Genomic DNA, 17,500 nt, shown 5'->3' with positions numbered 1-17,500 from the left:
TTGCTATAAAGTATTGGGACATTAACACTGCTTCTACAGTCGGAAAGGCCCGACAAGGTCTTTTTTTTTGAGGAAACTAAAATGCGCAAACATTCCGCAGAAATCAATGGTAAACTTTTACAACTGTGCCATCAGCAGTGTCCTCACTTACGGCTTTTTAGTGTGGTTTGCTAGCTGCACTAAAGCGAACCAACAGGCCCTCCAGCGAGGGGTTAAAGCAGCGGGGAAAATTACAAGGACGATACTCCCAGAGATGAGTGCCATGTACACAACTCGCTGCCTAAAGCGAGTACACAACATCCTGAAGGACAGATACCACCCAGCACATGGCCTCTTCAACCTGCTACCTTCTGGAAGGAGGTATAGATCGATTCGCGCCAGGACCACCAGAATGTCTCACAGTCTGTATCCCAAGGCTGTGAGACTGCTAAATGAACAGGCTGCCCCTTTGCTGCCCCGGACCATCTTATTACCTCACTCTTCACCACCTCAATAATTGTGCTCTGGACATTGCATTGCTGCAACACCAACGTAACACCCATCAGACATCCGACTGTTTCCACCCCCATGTCCCTCTATTCGCCATCTTCCTAACAATGCTAAACTGTAAACTATGGTCAACCTGTTTCTATGCCGCTGGACAAAGCTCAAGCAAAATCTCGTTGACATGTATGACTTAAGTGTTATTATGACAATGACAATAAAGGAATTGATTGATTGATTGATTGATTGATTGATTGGTTGTATTGTCAATTGTGCTGAAGTTGTATTTTTGTATTGGTGCAGAGCTCGCAATCCAAAAGATTGCCAGCCTCTTTATCAGTGTTGTGCCCAGACTCGGCCTGCTGACTGCCAAGGCCGAACATTGGGTACCAGGACGCAGACAAAGCAGAGACTGGGCGATAGCACCAAGTGTCAGCAGATTTGCATTTTTGTATAATCATATATTGTGTCTAACTGGAGTTGTCGAGATTACCCCCTTCCCTCAGCGACAGTGATGTAATAGGGACATTCCCAGAGGTGGGTAGTAACGCGTTACATTTACTCCGTTACATCATACTTGTTAACCTTGAGACCTCCGATTTCGGGACGTGGGGGGAGGGGGGTGGGTTGGGCGTGGTCGGGGGTGGGGCGGGGGCGTGGTTAGGGGCGTGGCTAATAGGGGAGGCGTATATTTACAGCTAGAATTCACCAAGTCAAGTATTTCTTAGATATATATATATATATATATATATATATATATATATATATATAGATCTAAGAAATACTTGATTTTCAGTGAATTCTAGCTATATATATATATATATATTTATTTATTTTTTTCTTCTTTTTTTTTTGAATTATATATATATGTATATATAAATAAAAGAAATACTTGAATTTCAGTGTTCATTTATTTACACATATACACACACATAACACTCATCTACTCATTGTTGAGTTAAGGGTTGAATTGTCCATACTTGTTCTATTCTGTCACTATTTTTCTAACCATGCTGAAGACCCTCTCTAATGATGCATTGATGTGTGGCACGCACAAAAGTGCTTTCATCAAATGCATTAGAGTCTGGAATCTTCCATCTCTCCCTAGCATGGCCCAAAACCAGTCAATCTTTGCTTCCTGAGGAAGATCTTCAGTGCCAAGCCCTTGGTAGTCCACTACTTCTTCCTGGAGGCTATCCAGGTCCAATCGCAGCTGCGGCTTGGAACTTACAAGCTGTTATGAGAGTAGCGTATGTGTGTGTGTGGCCCTTTAATAGGTGAGCATGTGAGGTGAGTGACGTCAGTGAGTGTGTGGGCGAGAGAAGAGAGGGAGCGGTAGCGTGAGTGCGGGCGGGACTAGTTTGTTTTGTGTTGGATTGGCTGTGTGCAAGCAATCAATAAAGCAAGAATTGCAACTAATCGCCGGACTCAGGCAGGAAAGGTGCAACAAAGCGTATTTCTTCATCTTACTCGTCGTCGGCGTCGCCATGGCTGTATCTTCCTCGTTCTTCTGCTTTGTCTCCTTGTTGTGTGCGCAGTTGTGCACTGCACTCTCTAAAAGCTGTATATGTTATTGATGTTATAGATGGCAGTATTGTCCTGTTTAAGAGTGTCACAACATTGCTGTTTACGGCAGACGAACTGCTTTACGGTAAACGAAAACCTGACTGCTGTTGTTGTGTGTGGTTACCGCGCTGGGAGGACGTTAATGAAACTACCTAATAATAAAGCCACATAAGAAACCAAGAACTCGCCCTCGATCATTCTACAGTTATAATGTGATTGGGCAGGCACACTGTTTATATCGTGGAAAAGCGGACTCAGGTCCGCATGGAGCTGGAGGGGGCGTGGCCTCCAGCTCCGCCTGAATTTCGGGAGATTTTCGGGAGAAAATTTGTCCCGGGAGGTTTTCGCGAGAGGTGCTGAATTTCGGGAGTCTCCCGGAAAATCCGGGAGGGTTGGCAAGTATGCGTTACATCTACTTGAGTAACTTTTGGGATACATTGTACTTCTAAGAGTAGTTTTAATGCAACATCATTTTACTTTTACTTGAGTATATTTATAGAGAAGAAACGTTACTTTTACTCCGCTCCATTTATCTACATTCAGCTCGCTACTCGCTACTGATTTTTATCGATCTGTTAATGCACGCTTTTTTTGTTTTGGTTTGTCAGACAGACCTTCAAAGTAGGATCTATCGCATGCCTGCGTTTCACCAATCAAATACAGTCACTGGTGACGTTTCACTCCGTTTCACCAATCAAACAGAGCCAAGCGGTCACATGATTAACAAGCTTAAGCTTACATGAACTCAACGTCAAATTTGAGGAAGCACATTGCGGTAAGTAACGTTAGTAGATATTTTGGCTGTCACCGTAGGCTGATGTTAGCTTCCCTGCTATGAATCACTGTCAAATGTACATCGTGTGGGGACATTTATTAACGCACTGCAGCCTCATAGACAGACAGACAGAGACACACGCACACGCACACACACACACACACACACACACACACACACACACACACACACACACACACACACACACACACACACACACACACACACAGTCAGAAGTGTACAGTGTGTTCCCACTGGTGCAGCCCACACCTATCAGTTTATGGTTTGCGTAAAGGCTAACTTGTTATTTTCCTTTGTAATCTCTACCTACTGAGCCTATGGTGCTGTTAAGTTATTGTGGCTCAATTTGCCTTAACTTTTTTTATGTTAATGTATTATTATTTAATATATATTATTGTTTTAGTTGCTTAAGAGATATTCCTGGCTCTGAATTTGCTCATTGCTATTTTTATGATTTTGTGCATTATTTGTTGCCGTCATCATTAAACGAACAGGTTACTCATCAGTTACTCAGTACTTGAGTAGTTTTTTCACAACATACTTGTTACTTTCACTCAAGTAAATATCTGGGTGACTACTCCTTACTTTTACTTGAGTATTACATCTCTAAAGTAACAGTACTCTTACTTGAGTACAATTTCTGGCTACTCTACACACCTCTGGACATTCCTAATAAATTGAAGAGACACGTGGGCAGGATTTGGATCTGTAACTAGAATACAGCCACACATGTCTCCTCATGAGCTAAATTGAACTCTGTCTCTGCATGATTCCTTGCTTCTTGTCTGATTATTAGATGTCATCAGTGTTTGAACCTGACAGATAGACAGAAAACATTCACACTCACATTCACACACTAAGGCCAATTTTAGTGTTGCCAATCAACCTATCCCCAGGTGCATGTCTTTGGAGGTGGGAGGAAGCCGGAGTACCCGGAGGGAACCCACGCGGTCACGGGGAGAACATGCAAACTCCACACAGAAAGATCCTGAGCTGAACTCAGAAGCTTCGCAATGTGAGGCACATGCACTAACCCCTGTACCACCGTGCTGCCCATAACTTAAGTAAAACACGACTATTTTGAAAATAATCATGTAATTGGTGAAGTCAAAATGTAAACAAAGTAGCTCATTGACTGTTTTTGAAATGAAATGAAATGAGTTTATTTTGGTCATATAATAAACCATTTTGTGTGATACATTTCTTTTAACAGCACAGACCGTTGTGGTCAAAAGTTGACATACACTTGTAAAGAACATAATGACATGGCTGTCTTGAGTTTCCAATCATTTCTACAACTCTTATTTTTTTGTGATAGAGTGATTGGAGCACATACTTGTTGGTCACCAAAAACATTCATGAATTTTGGTTCTTTTATGAATTTATTATGGGTCTACTGAAAATGTGAGCAAATCTGCTGGGTCAAAAGTATACATACAGCAATGTTAATATTTTCTTACATGTCCCTTGGCAATGTCCTTTGACATTTGTTTTACAGTGCTTAATTTCTCTTTGCACTCGTGCGAGAGTTAGGACTATTACTAAAAGTAAAACATGGAGTCAACACAGCAGATGGTGCTCGCCCACTTCTCTATGTGCTTCTTTGAAAAGGTGAGTGGTTTTACTTTATTTTAGTTTTGTTTTACCCTGCTTAATACCTCTGTACACTTGTTTGACAATTCAGACTATTATCAAAAGCAAAACATGGAGTCAACATAGCAATTCTCGTGCTTCTTTTAAAAGGTGAGTTATTTTACTTTATTTGAGTTTTGTTTTACGGTGCTTAACTTCTCTTTGCATTTGTGCGATTGTTAAGACTATTACTAAAAGCAAACCACAGTCAACACAGCAATTCACATGTTTCTTTTAAAAGGCGAGTTATTTTACTTTATTTTAGTTTTGTTTTTACAGTGCTTAAAGGCCCAGTGAAACCCACTACTACCGACCACGCAGTCTGATAGTTTATATATCAATGATGAAATCTTAACATTGCAACACATGCCAATACGGCCGGGTTAGCTTACTAAAGTGCAATTTTAAATTTCGCGCAAAATATCCTGCTGAAAACGTCTCGGTATGATGACGTCAGCGCGTGACGTCACGGATTGTGGAGGACATTTTAGGACAGCATGGTGGCCAGCTATTAAGTCGTCTGTTTTCATCGCAAAATTCCACAGTATTCTGGACATCTGTGTTGGTGAATCTTTTGCAATTTGTTCAATGAACAATGGAGACAGCAAAGAAGAAAGCTGTAGGTGGGAAGCGGTGTATTGCAGCCGACTGCAGCAACACAAACACAGCCGGTGTTTCATTGTTTACATTCCCGGAAGATGACAGTCAAGCTTTACCATTGGCCTGTGGAGAACTGGGACAACAGAGACTCTTACCAGGAGGACTTTGAGTTGGATGTGCAGACGCGGTACCGTGAGTACGCATGCAGCTGCGGCTTCCAAACATTTGGTCGCTTGCCCGTACGTGCGTGCCGCTATGTGCATGTCACGTACGTAACTTTGGGGACTTTGGGGAAATATATGTGCTGTATGAACTTTGGGGGAGGTGAACGGTACTTTGGGCTGTGGGATTGAGTGTGTTGTGCAGGTGTTTGAGTTGTATTGGCGGGTTATATGGACGGGAGGGGGGAGGTGTTTGTTATGCGGGATTAATTTGTGGCATATTAAATATAAGCCTGGTTGTGTTGTGGCTAATAGAGTATATATATGTCTTGTGTTTATTTACTGTTTTAGTCATTCCCAGCTGAATATCAGGTCCCACCCGCCTCTCACAGCATCTTCCCTATCTGAATCGCTCCCACTGCCCTCTAGTCCTTCACTCTCACTTTCCTCATCCACAAATCTTTCATCCTCGCTCAAATTAATGGGGAAATCGTCGCTTTCTCGGTCCGAATCGCTCTCGCTGCTGGTGGCCATGATTGTAAACAATGTGCAGATGTGAGGAGCTCCACAACCTGTGACGTCACGCTACTCATCTGCTACTTCCGGTACAGGCTAGGCTTTTTTATCAGCGACCAAAAGTTGCGAACTTTATCGTCGATGTTCTCTACTAAATCCTTTCAGCAAAAATATGGCAATATCGCAAAATGATCAAGTATGACATAGAATGGACCTGCTATCCCCGTTTAAATAAGAAAATCACATTTCAGTAGGCCTTTAACTTCTCTATGCACTAAGCAAAACATGAACGTCAACAAAAAAATACTAATGCTCTACCACTTCTATATGGTCTCTTTTAAAAGGACTTTTTGATGTATTTTAGTTAGTTTTTTCTACAGTAGTTATGACAGTTAATATCATAAAATATCATTAAACATGAAGTCCACACAGAAATGATCATGTTCTCCCACTTCTGTATGCGCCCCTGAGAAAGGGAAGGTTGTTTTACTTTATTTTAGTTTTTATTTACACTGCTTAACTTCTCTTGTCATCAGAGAGTAAGGAGTTTTACTTTTTTGGTCTGATTTTACAGCATTAAAGGGGAACATTATCACCAGAGCTATGTAAGCGTCAATATATGCCTTGATGTTGCAGAAAAAAGACCATATATTTTTTTAACCGATTTCCGAACTCTAAATGGGTGAATTTTGGCGAAATAAACGCCTTTCTAATATTCGCTCTCGGAGCGATGACGTCACAATGTGACGTCGCATCGGGAAGCAATCCGCCATTTTCTCAAACACTGAGTCAAATCAGCTTTGTTATTTTCCGTTTTTTCAACTGTTTTCCGTACCTTGGAGACATCATGCCTCGTCGGTGTGTTGTCGGAGGGTGTAACAACACGAACAGGGACGGATTCAAGTTGCACCAGTGGCCCAAAGATGCGAAAGTGGCAAGAAATTGGACGTTTGTTCCGCACACTTTACCGACGAAAGCTATGCTACGACAGAGATGGCAAGAATGTGTGGATATCCTGCGACACTCAAATCAGATGCATTTCCAACGATAAAGTCAAAGAAATCTTCCGCCAGACCCCCATTGAATCTGCCCGAGTGTGTGAGCAATTCAGGGACAAAGGACCTCGCTAGCACGGCAAGCAATGGCGACAGTTTGTTCCCGCAGACGAGCGAGCTAAACCCCCTGGATGCCTTGGCTCACACCGTCCCGAAGATGATCAAGAGAAGAATATCGACCCTAGCTTCCCTGGCCTGCTGACATGAGGGTATGTCTACAGAATATATTAATTGATGAAAACTGGGCTGTCTGCACACTCAAAGTGCATGTTGTTGCCAAATGTATTTCATATGCTGTAAACCTAGTTCATAGTTGTTAGTTTCCTTTAATGCCAAACAAACACATACCAATCGTTGGTTAGAAGGCGATCGCCGAATTCGTCCTCGCTTTCTCCCGTGTCGCTGGCTGTCGTGTCGATTTCGTCGGTTTCGCTTGCATACGGTTCAAACCGATATGGCTCAATAGCTTCAGTTTCTTCTTCAATTTTGTTTTCGCTACGTGCCTCCACACTACAACCATCCGTTTCAATACATGCGTAATCTGTTGAATCGCTTAAGCCGCTGAAATCCGAGTCTGAATCCGAGCTAATGTCGCTATAGCTTGCTGTTCTTTCCGCCATGTTTGTTTGTGTTGGCTTCACTTTGTGACGTCACAGGAAAATGGACGGGTGGTTAAAATCAGGACATTTTTTTAGGGATATTGCGTGATGGGTAAAATTTTGAAAAAAACTTCGAAAAATATAATAAGCCACTGGGAACTGATTTTTAATTGTTTTAACAATTCTGAAATTGTGATAATGTTCCCCTTTAACTTGCGTGTTAATGTGTATGACAGTGTTCAAACTTTAATCATTTGAGTTGATGGAGGCTTTATGAGCACAATTTGAGCGTTGACCACCTCTATTCAGATCACCATGCTGAGTTCGAAGGTAACACTGGCTTGTGTTGAGCAGATACATGACCACAAGGAAAGACCACGTGCATTGAAAACTGCACCAGATGTACATTAGTTCATAGCCTTTGTTACACCCCACGCACACAATGCAATGTGCATGTCGGACTTGAACCTGACTTTGATTCGACTTCCCCGGGGCGAGGTAACGTTTTGTCGAATGTTTCATTTTAAATGCATGAGCATTGATTTTGCACGGGGGTCTGATTGCCTCACCCTGAAATATGATTTCAATGACTTAAAAAGGGAAGACATGTTTATGTCGATACTCATCCAAAGCCTGAAGAAACTAACGATTCTAAGGATCCAGAGCCACTTAAAATGGGAGCATAACTGCATGGAATGCACTGTATATGTACTGTAGAGGATGTATGCTTGGAGCAATTAAAGGATGCCGAGGGATGGAGGGAGATCATTAACCGCTGGAGTCTAAGTGCCTTCGGGAAACGCTGCCTGTTGCCCGAATCAAATACCTTACAGAGGAAAAGACTATAAATAACTGCGGAGTCGCTGGTGGCCGAGAACACATTGTTTGGCGGCGACAAAGAGACAAAAGCGGACACGTCTGTCATTAGATCAATGTCAGGACTTTTTGCTGTGCACTCAAAAGTTGCATGCCGTGGCGTTATGAGGAAAAAAAAGTTGAAGGTGGCCTTGAAAGTTACAACCTTTCCATCACTTGATATCATACTTGCCAACCTTGAGACCTCCGATTTCGGGAGGTGGGGGGTGGGGTTGGGGGGCGTGGTTGGGGACATGGGGAGGAGTATATTGACAGCTAGATTTCACCAAGTCAAGTATTTCATACATACATACATACATACACATATATATATATATATATATATATATATATATATATATATATATATATATATATATATATATATATATATATATACACATACATATCTACATCCTGAAAATATGCAAACAAAATTGTGTTTAGATAATTAATACTTCAAACTTGCATAAATATCTTAAGGAATATAACATAACTTGGCTTCTGAGAGCTTCAAAATGTAATGAATAAAATGCTAAAGTTGTTGATAAACAAGCAATTATTTTAATAATTAAATATGGTCATTTTAAATGAATTATTATGATAATTTAAAATTAATTATTTCAAATATGTTTATTTTAATGTATAATTCTATGGCTGGATGTAATAAGGAGTCAGAAAAAATACAAATAAAAAGACAATTAATTTTGATGTTTTTAGCAAAATATATTAAAAATGTATTTAGTTTTTTTTTTTTTTTTTTTAATTAATAAACATATTTATTTTTAGGTAAGATAAACATAATAATACAATGTATCTCTAGTCTGGCTGATTTAGTTCTTGTCACCCTGTTGTCCTCCCGTCATGAAAAAAGGCTGTCCTCACTCAGGTGCGCATGGAGCCTTTGGTGACTCCGGCTGAAAATCGGGAGATTTTCGGGAGAATATTTGTCCCGGGAGGTTTTCGGGTGAGGCGCTGAATTTCGGGAGTCTCCCGGAAAATTCGGGAGGGTTGGCAAGTATGCTTGATATTGTCATCTTTCTGCATTTAATCTACAAAAAAAAAAAATAAATAAAATAAATCACGGTGGAATAGAGCTACAGTAGGGCATACCCAAAGCAAAAATACAAAAATAGTCCGATAATTCAATCAATCAATCAATCTTTATTTATATAGCCCTAAATCACAAGTGTCTCAAAGGGCTGCACAAGCCACAACGACATCATCGGTACAAAGCCCACATACGGGCAAGGAAAAACTCACCCCAGTGGGACGTCGATGTGAATGACTATGAGAAACCTTGGAGAGGACCGCATATATGGGTAACCCCCCCCCTCTAGGGGAGACCGAAAGCAATGGATGTCGAGTGGGTCTGACATAATATTGTGAGAGTCCAGTCCATAGTGGATCCAACATAATAGTAAGAGTCCAGTCCATAGTGGGGCCAGCAGGACACCATCCCGAGCGGAGACGGGTCAGCAGCGTAGAGATGAATTACGAGACTAAAGCCGCATTATTGTGAAAAAAGTATTTTGTATTTTTAGATATAATATAGTAACATGAACACTATTTTATTAGACTATAATTATTCTTAAGTCTTTTGTATATTATAATTTATATATGACTTTAATTTTTTTTTAAACAAACAAAATAATGATTGCCGTTTTATTTTTGTAATACAAATTTTTTCTTAAAAAAAATTACTTTTTTCTTTTCACAAAAATCTACTTTGTTTTATTAACATTTAGTTTAATTAAAAGACACATACTTTAATCTTGTAATTTATTACTTTTTGTTAGGAAAAAATGATTTTTTAAATTTTTTTAACGTCCAGAAAAGTAATACTACAACCTAAAACAAAAAACAGTAAATCTTTCGTCCCAGTATACACCTGCAGCTGACAGTCAGGTGCGGCTAATGTATGTAAACATATGTATTTCTTTGAAAATGAGTGCGGCTTAAATACTTTTTTTTTGTTAGTTTTATTTTTATTTTTTATTTTTTTTGTTGCAGCTGTTGCATATACTGTAATATTATTGTACATAATAATTGGGATTTGTTATATATTGTATATGTTATATAAAAATATAATATAACATCATATAATAACATATATATAATACTGTATATATATAATATTTAAATATTACATATATGATATATTTTATATTGCTACTATGGTACGTTTTTAGTCTACTTAATACCTGCATTACCCTTTCCATCCTTTGAAACTGACCTACTGTGTGGAACAATTTCCCTTGTGGATCAATAAAGTTTGTCTAAGTCTAATACAGGTGCGTGCTAGTGCCTGGAAAATACGGTAATCATTTTTAGTTTTTCATTATGTTTGACTTTCGTTTTTGTGTGTGAAAATCTGCACTGCAACCACGTCATTTCCCCGTTGTGGGAAATAAAGTCGATCCTATCCTATCCTATCTTTTGTCCTTTTTACAGCCTACGTCAAAAGTACGTGCGCACATTTTGGTCCTGGTACTAAAGCCCGGCTCGAACAGTACTACTATTTATTTGGATAGTTGTACCGTATTTTTCGGACTATAAGGTGCACTTAAAATCATTTCATTTTCTTAAAACTCGACAGTGCGCCTTATAACCCGTGCGCCTAATGTACGAAATAAGTTTGGTTGTGCTTACTGACCTCGAAGCTGTTTTATTTAGTACATGGTGAAATGATAAGTGTGACTAGATGGCAGTCACACATAAGGGATATGTGTAGATCGCAATATGATGGCAGTAAACAACACCAAAATTGTATATGGTCCATTGAAAATATAGAACATTACACACGGCCCCAAATATATCAAAATGTTTTAGTACGGCTTTGGTAAGCTATGAAGCCGCACCGCTTGATGGATTGTACTGTGCTTCAACATACGAGTGTTATTAAGGTGTGTGTCTAAGGTAAGACATATTATCTGCCGTTTTGTTTCGTAATATTAAGCAAAAGCAACTTTTCTTACCTTCTGGTACTCGCTGATCTGTATTTGGGATCTGCATGAGTCCTGAAAATTTGCGCACGTCCGCCTTTGTGGTCCGTGCCGACAACGTAATCGTTAAGCTTCTTCTTTTTCTCTATCTTCTTGTTATGGGACATTCATCCTCCGCTGTTGCCATTTCTAATATAAAGTAGTGTAAAGTTCTTACTTATATCTGTCAGTGAATTCGCCATAAAAGTGCTAAAACATACCGGTGTAGTGAGTTCAAATTATTCACCCAAGGAACTTTAGTTATTAGAGAGTTCCGGACACATTTCCGGCGTTGTTATTGCACTAGTGAGCCACGGATGAGGAGAGACTACTCTGTTAATGATTGAAGTAAAGTCTGAATGTCATTAAAACTGTTAGCTCCATCTTTTGACACTTCTTCCACTCCCGTCCTTGCACGCTACACCGCTACAACAAAGATGACGGGGAGAAGACGCTGCCGAAAGTGAGCCATGTAAATAAGACCGCCCACTAAACGGCGCATCCGGAAGCGACTGTCAGAAAGCGGCTAGAAGATGGTCTGTAAAACATCATCTATGCAACATTTTGACCAAAGAACTACCATTACATGTTATGTAGAACAGTGTTTTTCCACCTTTTTTGAGGCATGGCACATTTTTTTCATTAAAAACTCCGGAGGCCAGCAGAAAACGTTAAAAAATGAAACTCCACCAGGTCGTCGTGCCTTATTTTGAGTTTGTTGGTGTTTTCCTTGTGTGTAGTTTTAGTTCTTGTCTTGCGCTGTTATTTTGGTGGCCCGTCCTGTTTTGTCGGTGTTTTCCTGTAGCAGTTTCATGTCTTCCTTTGAGCGCTATTCCCCCGCCCCTGCTTTGTGTTAGCAAGCGAGGCTGTTTACGATTGCCATGTCATGCACCGATGCACTTTGTGCACGCCGTAAGTTTTTGCTGTCGTCCAGCATTCTGTTTCTGTTTACTTTGGAGCCAGTTCAGTTTTACTTTTGTTTTGCATAGCCATTGCCTTTTCCTTTCGGTCATTTTTCGGTTTCAAGCATTACATACCTTTTTACCTGCACGCTGCCTCCCGCTGTGGTCTGCAACAAACCGTCTCACCCGACGCATTCCGACTTTTACAAAGCAATTAACAACCTGCTGGCGTGGAGTATTACGTGGTTACCCTGCCGAGTTCTACACAGCACAGACACTAAGCAACGGCACATTGTTTGCAGCATTTCATTTTTATTTATCTCCTTCATTGATGTGCATCTTTGATCAATAGACAATTATACCTCAATTATTCAACTATACATTTACACACCAATGCCTGAGAAGGAGCAGGATGAAGAAAAATCATATATTTTCCTGCCCCCTTCAACATAATACGTAGTCTTACTTAATGGATATCAATCATTATAATGATTGATATGCAAAAAAATATTTTTTTGGGGACCAATTAGGTGGAGTTGCACAACTTCCCACGGCACACCAGTGGTTGAAAACCACTGATGTAGACCACAAGAAAGTGTTTTCCATTTAGAAAAAAATAATAAAAATGACCCCTTTAATGCACCCTTTAATCTGGTGCGCTTTATATATCAATAAAGACCTGACTAGACCCGCTCATCGGCAGTGCGCCTTATAATCCGGTGCGCCCTATGGTCCGGAAAATACTGTCTGGCTTGTGCATACTTGCCAACCCTCCCGGATTTTCCGGGAGACTCCCGAAATTCAGCGCCTCTCCCGAAAACCTCCCGGGACAAATTTTCTCCCGAAAATCTCCCGAAATTCAGGCACACAATATAAACAGCGTACCTGCCCAATGCCGTTATAACTGTAGAATGATCGAGGGCGAGTTCTGGGTTTATTGTTAGGCAGTTTCATTAACGTCCTCCCAGCACAGTAACAACACACAACAACAGCAGTCAAGTTTTCGTCTACTGTAAAGCAGTTCGTCTGCCGTAAACAGCATTGTTGTGACACTCTTAAACAGGACAATACTGCCATCTAGTGCATTTGATGAAAGCACTTTTTGAGTGCCACACAGCAATGCATCATCAGAGAGGGCGTTCAGCATGGTTAGAAAAATTGTGACAAATAGAACAAGGATGGACAATTCAACCCTAAACGCAACAATGAGTAGATGAGTGTTATGTGTGTGTATATGAGTAAATAAATGAACACTGAAATTCAAGTATTTCTTTTATTTATATATATATATATATATATATATATATATATATATATATATATATATATATATATGAAATACTTGACTTAGTATTTCTTATTTATATATATATATATATATATATATATATATATATGAAATACTTGACTTAGTATTTCTTATTTATATATATATATATATACAGGTATATACAGATATATATATATATATATGAAATACTTGACTTGGTGAATCGTAGCTGTAAATATACTCCTCCCCTCTTAACCACGCCCCCAACCACGCCCCCCACACCCCACCTCCCGAAATCGGTGGTCTCAAGGTTGGCAAGTATGGGCTTGTGGTATATTGCCGCGCGCACCTCCGTCCATACTAAGGTGTGAGCGTTGGTTTCAGCCCTAATGAAGGACATGTCAGGAGGCCGACAATTGCGAGCTGCGCCGTTTGTTGGGATGTTTGTTGTGCAAACAGCGGGATAACCTTGCCGATAACGGGCGCGCATCGCCGCCCACTAGCCGCACAGGCGCGGTTGAAATGCCATTTAACTTGGAGATTAGCGCGCCCCTGGCAACATTAATACAACACTTAGCACCTGTGTAGCAACCACATGTAGCTGTTCCCCCCACCCCCCCCCCCCCGCTCCCATGTGTGCAGATGTTGCGATAAGCACTCCTGACAAGACGGTTAATTCGCCCCCAGGCTGCGCCGGTTGGCTCTCGCTGGAAGTTCACGGCCAGCAGATGGGAGTTAATTGGAATGGATGCATGCAGATGCTGATGCAGCGTGGATTCATTACGTCGGGCCAGTAAATTAACTGATGGAGGGGACCGTTACTGTTTGTTTGTAAGCTAATTAGGGTGAAATTTGTTTTCATTTTGCTCATCAGCCGACAATTGATGTAATAGGGAAGTGGTCCGAGCTCCAGAGAGGCAATATTCCTGTTTTAAGTTGCTGTAGTGTGTGTGTGTGTGTGTGTGTGTGTGTGTAAGTGTATGCATGTTGACAATTTACACACTGCAATCGTGCATATAAGTAAGGAATACACTGAGCTAATTTGTGGCGTTATAGTATAAAGGTGTGTGTTTGGACTCGATGGCACACTTCCTTTAAGTCTGTATACCGGTTTTAATTTCTGATTATTTTACTACTTTAGTCACATGAACAGAAAACATGTTTTAAGAAAAAGTGTTTTATTGTATTTTTTTGGTCAAAATCTTTTTAAATTTCAAGTTATATTGTAATATATTTAAGATTACTTTTTCCAAAATAAATAGTACTATTATTGACATATTTTGAAACAATATTTAACTTAAATTTTAGGTTATTTAAAATTTTTTATTTTATTTGTATCTTTAATATTTTTATATATATATATATATATATATATATATATATATATATATATATACACACACATATATACATACATATATATACATATATATAATATTATATTTTTTATATTTTACAATTTTTCCCCTTATTAATACTTGAACATGGGGGAGTAAAACATATATATTGTTATTACATTTTTAGATGATGACAACAAAATATTTGTCATCTAAAAAGTTTTTTTTTTTTTTTTTTTGGTACTTTTTATATTACTTTAAAAAAAACAAAAAAAAACATTATTGACATATTTTAAATATATATAAAATATATATATATAAAAATATATATATATATATATACATATATATATATATATATATATATATATATATATATATATATATATATATATATATATATATATATATAATATAAAAAATATAAACATTTTAAACATTTAAAATAATCAAAAAAAAAATACCATTATTGACATATTTTAAAACAATATTTATAATAAATTATTGATTATTTTAAATGTTTATATTTTTTATATTATATATACATATATATATATATATATATATATATATATATATATATATATATATATATATATATATATATATATATATATATGTATATATATATATATATATATATATATATATATATATATATATATATATATATACATTAGGGATGTCCGATAATGGCTTTTTGCCGATATCCGATATTCCGATATTGTCCAACTCTTTAATTACCGATACCGATATCAACCGATACCGATATCAACCGATATATACAGTCGTGGATATTAACACATTATTATGCCTAATTTGGACAACCAGGTATGGTGAAGATAAGGTACTTTAAAAAAATAATAATACAATAAAATAAGATAAATAAATTAAAAACATTTTCTTGAATAAAAAATAAAGTAAAACAATATAAAAACAGTTAAATAGAAACTAGTAATTAATTAAAATGAGTAAAATTAACTGTTAAAGGTTAGTACTATTTGTGGACCAGCAGCACGGACAATCATGTGTGCTTACGGACTGTATCCCTTGCAGACTGTATTGAAAAATATTTATATATAATGTAGGAACCACAATATTAATAACAGAAAGAAACAACACTTTTGTGTGAATGAGTGTGAATGAGTATGAATGGGGAAGGGAGGTTTTTTGGGTTGGTGCACTAATTGTAAGTGTATCTTGTGTTTTTTATGTTAATTTAATAATAAAAAAAAAAAAAAAACGATACCGATAATAAAAAAAAAAACGATACCGATAATTTCCGATATTACATTTTAACGCATTTATCGGCTGGTATGTATATATATATATATATATATATATATATATATATATATATATATATATATATATATATATATATATATATATATATATATATATAAGTAATATAATATTATAATTTAATATATAATATATATACATCAAGGGTTGGAATTGGGGGGTTAAATCACCAAAAAATATTCCTGGGCGTGGCCATTGCTGCTGCTCACTGCTCCCCTCACCTCCCAGGGGGTGATCAAGGATGATGGGTCAAATGCAGAGAATAATTTCGCCACACCTAGTGTGTGTGTGACAATCATTGGTACTTTAACTTTAAACTAAATGTTGACCTAAACAATCAAACGGTGTGGCTTTAACGCAACATCAACAAGAGCCTCTCACTGTGCTACCCTTTAACTTGGTGACGTGAAACATGCATAGTTACGTGCATTACAGAAATAAGTTAACGCGAGTATTTTACTGCACGCGCTCAGTTTGTTGCATCTGAAAAAGCCTTGTAGATTCTTTTCAGAGCCTGTTCACACACAGCCCAGCTTGCCTCTGATGTGTACACAACGTGTGTGTCGATGCTTTTTTTAAAAGCGCTGATGAATAAATGATGCTCTGCTCCCGAGAAGATGTTCTGCTTAATGGAGACATATTTATAATCCGTCTCATTAGAACCAGCTCCTGGAAAGACGTGGATGGCCGGGATACGGAGCATCGTTCAGGTGAAAGAAACTTAATGAGCGATTAAGCTTATACATACAAAGTTTTTACAAATATGTTCAGTCTGTTTGCATTTCAACGTCCATGTAAAGCAGGGGTGTCAAACTAATTTTAGATCGGGGGCCACATGGAGAAAAATCTACTCCCAAGTGGGTCGGACTGGTAAAATCACGGCACGATAACTTAAGAATAAAGACAACTTCAAATTGTTTTCTTTGTTTAAAAATAGAACACGCACATTCTAAAAATTTACAAATCATAATGTTGTTGTTGTTTTTTTACACTTACATGTTGCGGTTAATAGTATTCTATCTTTATTTGTCGTTATTTATACTTTATGTATAAATGATGTGATAATGTTCATCAGTCAACTCATTGGTGTTCATTTTCAATGTATCAAGATAAAAAAATAATAATATGAAAATTAAACTACAGGATGTTTTTTATGTAGTTTGCTCATTTTCCTCGACGGGTGCACTAACATCACGTTGTTTTTTTTTTTTTTTTTACATATGTAGCATCATCTACAAATATACAAAGAATTGCTATTGCGACCTCTAGTGGACACATTTCGAACAGCTGTTTCTTTCATTCAAAAATGTCGGCTATTTTTTATACTTAACAAACTCAGCGTACATTTGACACCCCTACTCTAAATATATGTAAATGTTAAATGTAAATCTAAATCTTGAATCCAAATCCAAATGTTAAAACTGAACCTAAATGTTACA

General features: G+C 38.0%; 1 protein-coding gene across 1 annotated transcript in view; it reads right to left on the bottom strand.

Moving 5' to 3' along the window:
- LOC133587215 (cadherin-22) overlaps positions 1 to 17,500 on the bottom strand; it is a 615,599-nt gene that overhangs the window by 2,168 nt on the left and 595,931 nt on the right. The gene's annotated exons all lie outside the window — the stretch shown is intronic.

Source organism: Nerophis lumbriciformis, linkage group LG03 (genome assembly GCF_033978685.3).
Source record: "Nerophis lumbriciformis linkage group LG03, RoL_Nlum_v2.1, whole genome shotgun sequence".
Lineage (NCBI taxonomy): Eukaryota > Metazoa > Chordata > Actinopteri > Syngnathiformes > Syngnathidae > Nerophis > Nerophis lumbriciformis.
Note: the sequence above shows the minus strand (reverse complement) of the source record. Positions and strands in the feature narration are given on the sequence as shown.